The sequence below is a fragment of the Leucoraja erinacea genome, chromosome 1, assembly GCF_028641065.1.
Source record: "Leucoraja erinacea ecotype New England chromosome 1, Leri_hhj_1, whole genome shotgun sequence".
In the NCBI taxonomy this organism is placed as follows: domain Eukaryota; kingdom Metazoa; phylum Chordata; class Chondrichthyes; order Rajiformes; family Rajidae; genus Leucoraja; species Leucoraja erinaceus.
This window is the reverse complement of record NC_073377.1, coordinates 72272610-72285931: the sequence shown is the minus strand read 5'-3', so window position 1 is coordinate 72285931 and position 13322 is coordinate 72272610. Positions and strand designations below refer to the sequence as shown.

The window sequence follows — 13322 nt, the reverse complement described above, 5'->3', positions numbered from 1 at the left end:
TTGTCTATTGTCTTTCAGGCTATTTTTCTAAACCCTGTTACTCTAATGGAAATAAAACTGAGCTGGTTTTCCACACTTCCCACCTCATATCCTACATTGAAAGGATAAAAACGTATCAAAAGTGGCTAGCCTGAGTGGGGCTACGAATCTATGAAGAATTCAACACACATGCTATTGTGCCAATAACCTCGCCTGCAACAAATTTTGCTATGATGTGGCTACAGCCTTGTGCTATCTGCATCAAGGAGGCATGCGGTCAACACAGAGAAAGTATTGTCACAGCCCCATTTTCCTCTCAAATATTCTGCCTCATTCCAGCCCAACTAATGGAGCATCTGCTTTATCAACTAATGCACTGCCAAAGATTGTATGACTATTGGCATCTTCAGCATTCTGAAACTTTATTCAGTAATAACAAAAGAATACAGAGCATCCAAGCTCTTTTCCTCCAAAACTCGTCACTTGCTTGTCTATTGACTCAATTTAATCTTGGTAGTTGTCCTCACGTTTACCTTCATCATCCATATAGACAGTCTGGACCACTGGCCATTTCAGTAAACATTTGCCCCATATGGTGAGTTAACCAACAGGCTCCTGGATATTGGGTATGATTCAAAAATACTTTCCTTTCACGCTCTAACAGCGGCATTGGAAGTGTTGTTGCCGATCAACTGGACTCTGACAACTTGCTTTCATTTTCCACCTTGTGCTGTGCAGGTATCTTACATAGAAACATAGAAATTAGGTGCAGGAGTAGGCCATTCGGCCCTTCGAGCCTGCACCGCCATTTAATATGATCATGGCTGATCATCCAACTCAGTATCCCGTACCTGCCTTCTCTCCATACCCTCTGATCCCCTTGGCCACAAGGGCCACATCTAACTCCCTATTAAATATAGCCAATGAACTGGCCTCAACTACCCTCTGTGGCAGAGAGTTCCGGAGATTCACCACTCTCTGTGTGAAAAAAAGTTCTCCTCATCTCGGTTTTAAAGGATTTCCCCCTTATCCTTAAGCTATGACCCCTTGTCCTGGACTTCCCCAACATCGGGAACAATCTTCCTGCATCTAGCCTGTCCAACCCCTTAAGAATTTTGTAAGTTTCTATAAGATCCCCTCTCAATCTCCTAAATTCTAGAGAGTATAAATCAAGTCTATCCAGTCTTTCTTCATAAGACAGTCCTGACATCCCAGGAATCAGTCTGGTGAACCTTCTCTGCACTCCCTCTATGGCAATAATGTCCTTCCTCAGATTTGGAGACCAAAACTGCACGCAATACTCCAGGTGTGGTCTCACCAAGACCCTATACAACTGCAGTAGAACCTCCCTGCTCCTATACTCAAATCCTCTTGCTATGAAAGCCAACATGCCATTCGCTTTCTTTACTGCCTGCTGCACCTGCATGCCTACCTTCAATGACCGGTGTACCATGACACCCAGGTCTCGCTGCATCTCCCCCTTTCCCAATCGGCCACCATTTAGATAATAATCTGCTTTCCCGTTTTTGCCACCAAAATGGATAACCTCACATTTATCCACATTAAACTGCATCTGCCAAGTCACACTTACCCTTTGTCACACTGCAGCTTCCACAGAAGTATTCAACTGATAAAAAGGTGCAGAAACATTCAACTCGCACATCTTCAAAATGGGAGTTTAAAATCAATACATTTATTCACTTACACCCTGATAAGAATAGAAACTGAAAATGGAAATGTTTCCATGTTTCCATGCAATTATATTCCCTGTTCCTGACAATTCAAGCTCCCGGAAGCAACACTATGTGTAGGTAGCAGCGCAAAATTAAATATGACCAAGAAGCCTGGGCAAAAACAACAGCTGTAGAAGAAATCGCTGTGCACCAACTGCTTCACAATGCTTTAATATCCAGAAGAGTCATGGCTGAAGACAATGGAAGTGTTCAGCATAGATAAAATTTGAAGGCGATGTTTAGGATTTCAAATTAGCATTTTTAACATGACTGTCACTTTCTGGATCAGGGATTTAAATTTAAGTTTAATTATGTTAACTTATTGATACCAATAATCAAAGTTAATTAGGTTAATCTATTTCCGTACTCATCGAAATTAGTGATGCCATTGCTTTGTGGTATAATAATCCAGCAGTATCATCATCAACCTCATCAACAAGTTAAAGTAACATGAAAGTTGAAGACCAAAGGCATTATAGTCCATCCAAACTCAATCTAATTACAGAGGCAATATGCACATTAGTGTGTATATCCAGTCTGAATGAAGCTGATCATTTGTGGTGAAGCAAGTTTGGGATTAATTCAACTGTCAAGACTGAACATTTCATCCTATCAGATCAATTGAGAAATATGACTTTTTAGTTATTGCAGTGCCATATATTTTAAGATGCATTTAAGTCAAGTTTAATGTGACTTGTATTTACATAGCAGCCATAATATAATTAGAAGCTCCACATAAGGAATCATAGGAACATCTGACACTCAGGTCAGAGGACATAAATTTGATTAGAGATTCCATTTATACAAAGCAGAAATACCTACAAATAGAAATATGGAGCTCAATGCACTCAGCAAAGGTGTAACAGAGTAAAAGTGGGAAGAAGCAAATGGCCAACGTTGGAGTGATTGGCTGTCCATCAGGCACATTAACTGTCATTCCCTTTCATTTCTGAAGTGGCCACGGGTATGCATAATTTACAAAATGCACATCAGTAACTTGCCAACACCACTCCAACAGCACATCCCAAATCTATTACTGCCAAGGTGGAAAAGCGCAACAGGCGCATTAAAATACCACCTCCAAGTCACATAGGATCCCAACTTGAAGATATATTGCAGTCAATTCATTGATGCTGTGTCTATATCTTGCAACTTCCTTCACGACAGTGCAACAGAAGAGTAGTGTGAATATCTATACCAGAAGGAAGAAAATGGTTCAAGATGCACCACCTTCCGAAGATCAGTTAAGAATGGACAACAAATGTTAGCTCTGCCATGCCATAGATGAGTAAACTAAGCGAATATTTTGAAACAATATCTGAATTACATTTTCATGTGATATTCCACATAGGAAATAAATATAAAACAGATGCAGCAATTTTAATTAAATTCAGGCCATAAAATATTCCAAGAAACAAAATAGGTCTAATTCTAGCATATTATTTATATTCCCAAGTGCCCTAGAGAGTCAGTCATGCTGCACAGTAACAGGCCCTTCGGACCGTCTCCATGCAGACCAAATGCCTCATCTGAGCTGGTCATATTTGCCTGGATTTAGTCCATATAACCATATAACAATTACAGCACGGAAACAGGCCATCTCGGCCCTACAAGTCCGTGCCGAACAAATTTTTTCCCCTTAGTCCCACCTGCCTGCACTCGTACCATAACCCTCCATTCCCTTCTCACCCATATGCCTATCCAATTTATTTTTAAATGATACTAATGAACCTGCCTCCACCACTTCCACTGGGAGGTCATTCCACACTGCCACCACTCTCTGCGTAAAGAAGTTCCCCCTCATATTACCCCTAAACTTCTGTCCTTTCATTCTGAAGTCATGTCCTCTTGTTTGAATCTTCCCTATTCTCAAAGGGAAAAGCTTGTCCACATCAACTCTGTCTATCCCTCTCATCATTTTAAAGACCTCTATCAGGTCCCCCCTAAACCTTCTGCGCTCCAGAGAATAAAGACCTAACTTATTCAACCTATCTCTGTAACCTAGTTGTTGAAACCCAGGCAACATTCTAGTAAATCTCCTCTGTACTCTCTCTATTTTGTTGACATCCTTCCTATAATTGGGCGACCAAAATTGTACACCATACTCCAGATTTGGTCTCACCAATGCCTTGTACAATTTTAACATTACATCCCAGCTTCTATACTCCATATCCCTCCAAACTTTCGTCATGCGTCTGTGCAAGTGTCTTTTAAATGCTGTATTAGTACCTGCCTCAACTATCTACTCTGGCCACGAATTCCCTATTACCCACCACTCTCAGAGTGAAACTTCTTTCACATTTCTCGGTAAACCGATGTCCTCAGATTTTTGATTCCCCTACTCTGGGAAAAATAATCTGTGCATTCACCCTATCAATCCCCCTCATAATTTTATAATTCCTCTATATGATCACCGCTCAGCCTCCTGCGCTCCAAGAAATAAAGTCTTAGGTTGATCAATCTCTCCCTTCAGGTCAGGTCCTCAAGTCTTGGCAACATCCTCGTAAATCGTCTCTGAAAGTGAGCAATTCTCTGCAATATTCTCTTGTACTGTATATTAAAATGGTTTTATTACCATCTGCCTCCAATTGCACGATCAAGTTGACCTACAAATAATTTACAATGGAAACCAACTCTGGATACCATTGACAAAAATTCCAAAGAAACAATAGTTGATTTGTCAGAATAGTTATCTCCATATTTGTTGTGGCAATTCTTATACAACTAAAAGGAAATTAACTTTTGTACCGTTACCTACATTCACTATTTGGACGATGATAAACTCCTGGGTATCGTCTGCCCATAGTGACTGCTCAGCACATTATAGCATCAGATAAGCACCGCTCAAGGGAATTTCATGCCTGAAAAACATAAATAATTTATGATTTATCACCAAAAATCATTAAACATCTTACATTAAAATATTAACAATCTTTGTACCCTAAAGGGTGAATAAAGTCATGCACACTTATACATGTTAAATGATGCAGTCATCAAATCCTAATGCTCAAAGCACTGTATGCATCAGATGGTGGGCGAAAATGATGAGCGTCACAAACTATAAGCATGATAACAATAGGTTGCACATCGAGTTCAATTTCTAATTCAACTTTGCCTCCTAAACAGTAGAATCAAGGCATCAAGACTTGTAATTTTAAGCAGACACCCATGAGCAAGATAAAATGATAATACCCTAGCAACCAATAACAAAAGTATCAGATCAAGAAGAGCTATATTCGATGCATTTCTTTTTTGTTGTGGGCAAACAAAAGTACATTTTTCATGCTTATTATAGTAGATAACCTGAAACAAAAACAGAAAAATATTGTGCCAATATCAAGTGGCAAAAGAGCAGTGATGTAAATCCCAGAATCTATTCAGTTAATTAAATGTAGACATACTAATTGTCTTTCAGAATATATGAAATACCATTGCATATTAAAGATATTAGATATGGTCCCTCACATGCAGACCTCGTCCTAAACAAAGTGCCCAAAATGTGAAAACAAAAGTAAATTTGGTCAAGAAACTTAGCCAACCTTCAAGGAAAGGGCAACCGGGAGACACTGCAATGAAACAATGTCTCCTAAGTATTCTGAAATACATAGTACAGTTGCACAGCCTTTTATCCGAAGATCCAAATAACGAAAACCTCCAAATAGCGGACATTTTTTCAGTCCTTGAAGAAAGGTCCTTGAAAACGTTCACCGAGGGCGGCCCGCAGAGGTGACAGCGGAACCTCCGGTCGGTCCTCGAAGAAAGGGGAACTAAATCTCCATTCATAAAAGAGAAGGTGAGGATATATTGCGTGGGAGGGTTAATAATTGACAATATGCTGCTGTCTGCCCGCTGAGTTAAAAAGTTCCCACGGTAGACTCACGATACACAGTGTATCGTGAGTCTTGTGTGGGAACTTTTTTACTCAGCGGGCAGGCAGCAGCAGATTGTCGCTCCCTTCAGTTTCACCCCACCTACACCCCTCTGCTTTCCGGCCATGTGTGTGACCCCTTCCCTCCCCTCTCCAGCTCCCCGCCCATTGCACCGGCGTGGGGGCTTTGCACTGTCTTCAAGTCGGCGATGCCAGCAGGTCAATGCCAGTCACCGGACACGTCAGGACCAACGGGACACCGACCCCCAGGCCCACTGCAAGCACGGAGATCCCAGAGACCCACAGCCAGCAGCAGCCCAGCCCCGTTCCAACTCCAGAGGAAAACTGCAAACTAGCGGGAAACATCAGGACCACCAGAAGCCGCTCTCGAATGGGCCGCTACGGCGACAACTGGCAGTTCACCCACAGCCCGAGCTGTGCCCCCTCATCGGGACACCGACCCCCAGGCCCACTGCAAGCACGGAGATCCCAGATCAGCAACTCCAGCCCAGCCCCGCTCCAACTCCAGAGGAACACGCTCCCCGTATGGGGCAGAAGCTGATGGTGTGCAAGGTACGTCTTGTTCTTGGGGTGGCGCAGCTCGGGCTGTGGGCGAACTGCCACTTGTCGCCGTAGCGGCCCATCGGGGAGCGGATTCCTCTGGAGTTGGAGGGGGAGGGGGGTATTGTGCTGTTTGATCGCCCCCTGCTATCCCAGGGACAGGGAGACAGGACGTTCACCAAGGGCGGCCCGCAGAGGTGACAGCGGAACCTCCGGTCGGTCCTGGAAGAAAGGGGAACTAAATCCCCTTCATAAAAGAGAAGTGGAGGGTATATTGCCCGGGAGGGTATATCGCCTACCTGGAAGAAACCGGACATTTTTTCCAGGATGTCGTCTGCACACCAAAGCTCACGTTTGGCGCCAAACGCATGTCGCCTCTGCTGCACATGGATATAGGAGTGTGAAAATGTCGCCTTAGGCCGCCTAAGGGCATGTAGCCCGCTAGGGTGACATGAATGCGAGAGGTGATTCAATGCTGTGGTCACATTTACAAATTCAGGAATTCATTCAACACGCTGCATTTCATACAGACATTTATTCTGCAAGAAAAAACTACATTGAAGACTCAAACTCGCGACCGAGGAACTGCCGGGAACAAGGCGCAAACTCGCGACCTTGCGGATATTTGCCGAGCACTCCACCACTGAGCCAGCCATTAAAATCTACGCTAAAAAACTTCCATTCCGAAGGCCGACAAATTCCAAATTACGAAAAGTGTCTGTTACCAAGGCTGTCGGATAAAAGGTTGTGCACCTGTATTCTGAAATACTGCACTGCCTCATGTTTCTGCAGCCACTACAAAAAGATCATAAAGATACAATTAAATGCCATCATGGGCCGTGACTGTGACCCTTAAGCTCCACTCCAACTGAGTGCGTAAAGGTCGTCCTCACTGCTATGCTCCACTTGCCGTTCACTACAATTCCAACATCCTCTATGAGATGAACAAGGCCCTGTCAAAACTATCAAAAACACATCAGGCACTTCAACACAGTCAACACATGTACTGTGAGGCTAACCCCACAATCCTGATGCAAGTATCAAAGGCACAAAACAATATAGAGAACAAATACATCCTCACTGAATTCCACAGTAAAGGGTCCCTTACTACAACCTTCATCAAACACAAGGAGAGCCCTCAACAGAATCTATAGGTGCCAAGGATGACAATACCAGCTGTTCCACAAGTGAAAGATACCAGATAACTCCAAGTACAGCTACACTCACAAGTCCCACCACTTGGTGCATATTGTGTCAACCTGCACATGAAGATCAGCTGGAAGAGCAAAAGAGCCAGATCTTATTTCCCAACTTGGCTTCCCAAGGACATTAACCACATGGCTGGATTGTTCTTCCAAATGTGATGTTGACCATGTCAGTTCAAAGAAGAAAAGTGAAGAAGAAATGTTTTGAGTCGGCTGTAAGGATTTAACTCAAATCTTAATTTCCCAAATTTAAAAAGACTGCAATTGTCCAATGATTTTAAAGATCAACAAAAATAGTTAAGAATCTACAGCTAAGAACTGAATTGTTAGATAACAAAATCATTCATTTATGCATTAATAATATTCATGAAATTGTGAAATTGCACAACCCAGAAGGAAGACATTCAGCCTATTATTCAGCTAAAAGATGAGTAGAAAAAGATTTGGAGAAATGGAACTGTCAATAAAATAGTTACATTAAGATCAAATTACCAACTGTAGGACTTCTAATTCTCCAAGTAACCCAGCACGGTAAAAGCACCAGACACTGCATTGCAAATTAATTACAGTTCTCTACTTTCATGTGCTCCTCCTACTTTCTAATCATTACACGGTAGCTTTTCCTTCTAATTCTATTGTATGAAACATGCAAAAATATCTCATTAAATTCAGTACTGCACTGGCACTCTGCTTACATTTCACTTGTCATCCCTAACAGGGCTTCTTGGAAATGTCATCAATTAACAATTCTTAGCATTTTCACTGAGCAGTTAATCACTGAAGAGGATGTCATTCGACACTCTGTTGGCAAGTTATTTAATTACTAATGGTCCAATTATCAGCAAACATCACTGCACAAAATCATTTCGCAAAAGCTGCTAGCTTCAGTCAATTAAAATTACATGCATTCAAAAAAAATTGGGAGTGACAAGGCATTATTTTTGCAATACATTTCATCTAGAGCATAAATCACCAGCTGGAAATTCATCAAAATTACTTCTCTATCTGACTTTCACGTTGTTGATATCGTACATGAGTACAATCAAACCATTCACTGGTGCAAAGAGAAAAATAACGAGAGGTCAGAAAATAGTGCTACAACACTACATTGTTACAGCCACAGAGAAAGTGCAGATAAAAAATTAAAATGTACAATGCCTGTAATTGAGATAGGCTGGAGATCAGAACTGCTCCCACAGATGAGAGGACCGTTCAGAAGTCTAATAACATCAGGGAAACAGGTGTTCTTCAATCTGCTGGTATGTGTTTTCAAGCTTTTGTATCTTGTGCAAGATGGGAGATGGGAGAAGAGAACATGACAGGTGTGTAAATGGTCCCTTGATTATGTTGGCTGCTTTTCGGTATGGACCAGGGGACACTTATTTAAGAGATAAATTGGGCTGCATCCATAACTCTCTGCAATTTCTTGCAGTCTGGGGTGGAGCTGGTCTCAAACCACATTGCACTGCATCCCATACACACAAGGAACTGCATACGTCGCCTTACAAATAAAAGAATAAAAACTGCAGGAGTAACTCAGTCGGTCAGGCAGCATCTCTGGAAAACTCTGGAGACACTGTTTTTTTTTTGCTGAATCTCCGATGATTCTGATATTTGAAAAAGGATCCACACCCAAAACATAGAAACATAGAAAATAGGTGCAGGAGTAGGTCATTCGGCCCTTCGAGCCTGCACCGCCGTTCAATATGATCATGGCTGATCATCCAACTCAGTATCCTGTACCTGCCTTCTCTCCATACCCCCTGATACCTTTAGCCACAAGGGCCACATCTAACTCCCTCTTAAATATAGCAAATGAACTGGCCTCAACTACCTTCTGTGGCAGAGAATTCCACAGATTCACCACTCTCTGTGTGAAAAATGTTTTTCTCATCTCGGTCCTAAAAGGTTTCCCCCTTATCCTTAAACTGTGATCCCTTGTGCTGGACTTCTATCCATGTTCTCCAAAGATGCTGCTTGACCTGCTGAGCTACTCCAGCATGTAATGCATCCTGATTTAGAACGCTTTCATTTGTAGAAATTGGTACGAGTCATTGGAAACGTGCTAAATTTTATTAGTCTACTGAGGAAGTAGAGGTGGTCGTGTGCCTTTTTGGTCGGAGCAGCAATGTGGTCGGACCAGGGTAAATTGGTGGTTATTTTTATGCCAGGAACTTCAAACTCTTGACTACCTCAATTTCAGCACCAACGATGGTGACTGGTGCATGTACACCACCCCGTTTCCTGAAGTCAATGGCTTTGCTGATATTAAGGGAGAGGTTGTGGTCTTGGCATTAAGCTCTCCATCTTCTTCATGTACCAAGTCTCATCATTGTTTGACACCGGGGTGGGAGATTGCAGCCTTCACGTGGTCCACCTTGTTTCGACTAATGCAATCAACCTGACATGCGCAAACAAAAAGATCAAATAGAACAAGTTGACCTACAACTTTAGGCTGTGCACGCCATATGCAAGAAGAAGATTGTTTGACACAGTGATGCAAATTGAAGTGAGAGCCGAATTTGGTTGCACAGTCATGAATATTGTTAGAGGGTGGGGATGTATCTCTGTGGGAAATGATCATGGAGGATGTTTTGTCACCTACCCTTCCTGATGGCAGTCTATGGGTCAGGAAGCTCAATTCTAACCTCTGCTGCATTCTGTGTGGAGTTTGCATGTTCTCCAATGTGAGTGCATGGGTTTCTTCCAGACGGTCCAGTTTCCTCCTGCATCCCAATGTCCACTTGATAAGCAATACCAAATGGAAGGAGTCCTCAACCAAAACACATTCAAAATCTCTAATGAACTCTGAAACACTCGATCATTCGTACATTTAGGTGGCCATGTGTGATGAGATTGGGTAGTCCTCAATCTTCTGGGATGATTGACAGGGAAATCCTTGGAGACAGCTCATCGTTGTGCCCTTTTATATGTGGACAGGAGTGGGCCTCATTACCTGCCACTCAAACAACAAACACACAGCTTTGTTGAGTTTTTCCACAATTTGGTTTTTACACCTGTACTGGCCTGCCTAAATATCAAATGACCCAAATTCCAACTCACTAATTCCATCTCCAGTAAGCCATTTTCTAAGTTCAGCAATATTAATAACGTTTCTCCCAATGCTCAAATAAATCAAGAACTATGAATCAAAATTCACATTGTTAATATATTGCACAAAACCAATCTTAACATGATAAACCACTGAGTATAAGGTGAAATATAAAAAGGAAATCACCTCTGGAAAGACAGTTAACATTTTAGGTAAATTATCTAAAATTTAAGCTGCTTCTCTCTATACAGCTGGCATATGATCTGCTGGTATCTCCACCATTTTGTGGCTTTATTCAGACTTCCAGCATCGAAAGGTTTTGCTTAGGTATTAGACATTAAGGTGACAAATGTTTATTTGCCACATCCAGGCTGCTAAAGTGACCTCGAACTCTATTATCTAGAAAACAGTTAAAATGTAGTGCTACATTACTAGATAGAGGGAAAAGAAAAGGGGGATTAAAAAAAGGGTCCCGCCGCCCAAAGAAATCCATGTTCATTGATGCATTTTTGTTTGCACATATTCATGATAACTACTTCAATTCTTCTTTTAATTAGAATTTAATTTGCATGACAACGTTGCTGACTATTCTAATTAAACATAACACTAAGTTAATTATAAAATTTACAAGTCCATTACTTCCACAAAGCTGAACAGGTTGGACAGATGAGATCATTACACAAGAAGACTTGATCCTTTTGGATACCCGAATATTCTGGGCACGTTCAGTGCAGTATGCGCACTGTGGATATTTCAAAGTAGGTTTACAAGCTCACCATGATTGCCAAGCAAAAAGGAACATTATCTAAAATAAATACAAACTTTTAGTTATTTGGACAAGGTCAAAGAAATATGATAGAGCAGAGGGCTGGCAGCTTATTGTTCCAGGGTGTGAAAATGTACACGTGACAGAGAGGATTGCAAAAGGAGCAGGAATAGCATTACTGATTCAATTCAATTCAATTCAACTTTAATGTCATCGCACAAATACAAGTATCAGTACAACGAAATGCAGTTTTGCGTCAGTCCGTAGTAGTTGTACGTAAAGAGAAAAAAAACAAGAAAAAGATAGAAAGAGAGAAGATACAGAATAATCAGGAAATACAGAATGATTAAACAAAGGGGGACGGAGGGACCAGAGAAATCTATCGTCGGGACTCCGAGTTCAGCAGTGTGATTGTGTTGTTATAGAAGCTTTTCCTCATCCTGCTGGTACGTGACCTGAGGCTCCTGTACCGCCTCCCTGATGGGAGGAGGGCAAACAGTCCATGGTTGGGGTGTGAGGGGTCTTTGATGATCTTCCCAGCCCGTCTCAGACACCGTTTTCGGTGGAGGGCATCCATGGCAGGGAGCGGGGCACCGCTGAAGTGCTGCGCGGTTTTCACCACCCGTTGTAGTGCTTTCCTGTCCGCAGCAGTGCAGCTGCTGTACCATACCGTGAAGCAGGTGGTCAGGATACTCTCTATGGTACAGCGGTAAAAGTTGGTCAGGATCTGGGGGGACAGGTGGGCTTTCTTGAGCCTCCTAAGGAAGTAAAGGCGCTGCTGTGCCTTTTTTGATCAGCTTGGAGGTGTTGAGGGACCAGGACAAGTCCTCCGAGATATGCACTCCGAGGAATTTATAGCTGGAGACGCGCTCCACCTCAGTCCCGTTGATATGGATGGCGGTATGACTGCCTCCTCTGGTCTGCCTGAAGTCGACAATAATCTCCTTCGTCTTTTTGGAGTTGAGGATGAGGTTATTGTCGGCACACCAGGTGGTCAGGTGCTGGATCTCATCCCTGTAGGCTGACTCATCGTTGTCGCTGATCAGTCCTACTACCGTGGTATCGTCAGCAAACTTAATAATGGCGTTGGATCCGTACTTTGGGATGCAGTCGTGGGTGAAGAGGGAGTAGAGGAGAGGGCTGAGCACACAGCCCTGTGGCACTCCGGTGTTCAGTGTTATAGTGGAGGAGGTGAGGTTATTGACCCTAACAGACTGTGGAAAACATTACGGCAGTACATAGGAGGATATCCTGGTGGAATCACCCAATGATGAAATATGTGAAGAACATAGGAATAAAAGTTGAGCCAACAGTTTGCTGGGGTCATACTAGAAACCTCTCAATAGTTCAGCAGACATTGGAGGAACAGATATGTAAGCAAATTGCAGAGGTGCAACAGCATTGGTTTTAGTGGGGAGAGGGATTTTTACTTCTTTGATACAGATTGGGATTGCCTTAGTGCAAGGGGCGGTATGGTGGCATAGAGGTAGAGCTGCTGCCTCGCAGTGCCAGAGACCCGGGTTCAATCCTGACTACGGGTGCATGTCTGTACAGTGTTTGTACATTCTCCCCGTGAACTGCGTGGGTTTTCTCAGAGATCTTCGGTTTCCTCCCACATTCCAAAGACGTACAGGTTTGTAGGTTAATTGGTTTGGTATAAATGTAAAATTGTCCCAGGAGTGTGTGGGATAGTGTTGAAGTGCGGAGATCGCTGATCTGTGCAGAATTGTTGGGCCGAAGGGCCTGTTTCCGCGCTGTATCTCTAAACTAAACTAAAAAGGGGATTAATTTAATTACGTCCAAGGGGGTGTTTTTGAGATTACGTAGATAGTGCGCCAAGAGATGGAACAATACTCAGCCTTGCCTTAGGAAATTACTGTAAATCGGGCAGATGCCGAAAATGTCAGTGAGGAAACACGTACAGGAGTTTATGTCAAAGCTTCAAGGTAGTTTATGGAATTTGTCCTCAATTTTAGTCACTAAATTAGGGAAAGGCTGATTTCAATAGCACAAGAGAAGACATGGGTAAAGTAGATTGCAAGATGCTCACAGGTAAAAACAACATCTGATAAGTGGGAGTCTTAAAAGGAGAGTAGTCAGGGTTTGGAACCAGACATTCTGGTAAAGGTGAAAGGGCAAAGATGGCATGATTGGGGAA

At 42.6% G+C, this 13322-nt stretch overlaps 1 protein-coding gene across 6 annotated transcripts in view; it reads right to left on the bottom strand.

The window, feature by feature from the left end:
• The window catches only part of apbb2b (amyloid beta (A4) precursor protein-binding, family B, member 2b), a 276260-nt gene that overhangs the window by 195690 nt on the left and 67248 nt on the right, over positions 1-13322 (bottom strand). For all 6 annotated transcript variants that reach the window (XM_055637131.1, XM_055637100.1, XM_055637109.1 and 3 more), the window contains exon 2: positions 4471-4573. The gene's annotated coding sequence lies outside the window, so the exon portion shown is untranslated. The remainder of the gene's footprint in view (positions 1-4470; positions 4574-13322) is intronic.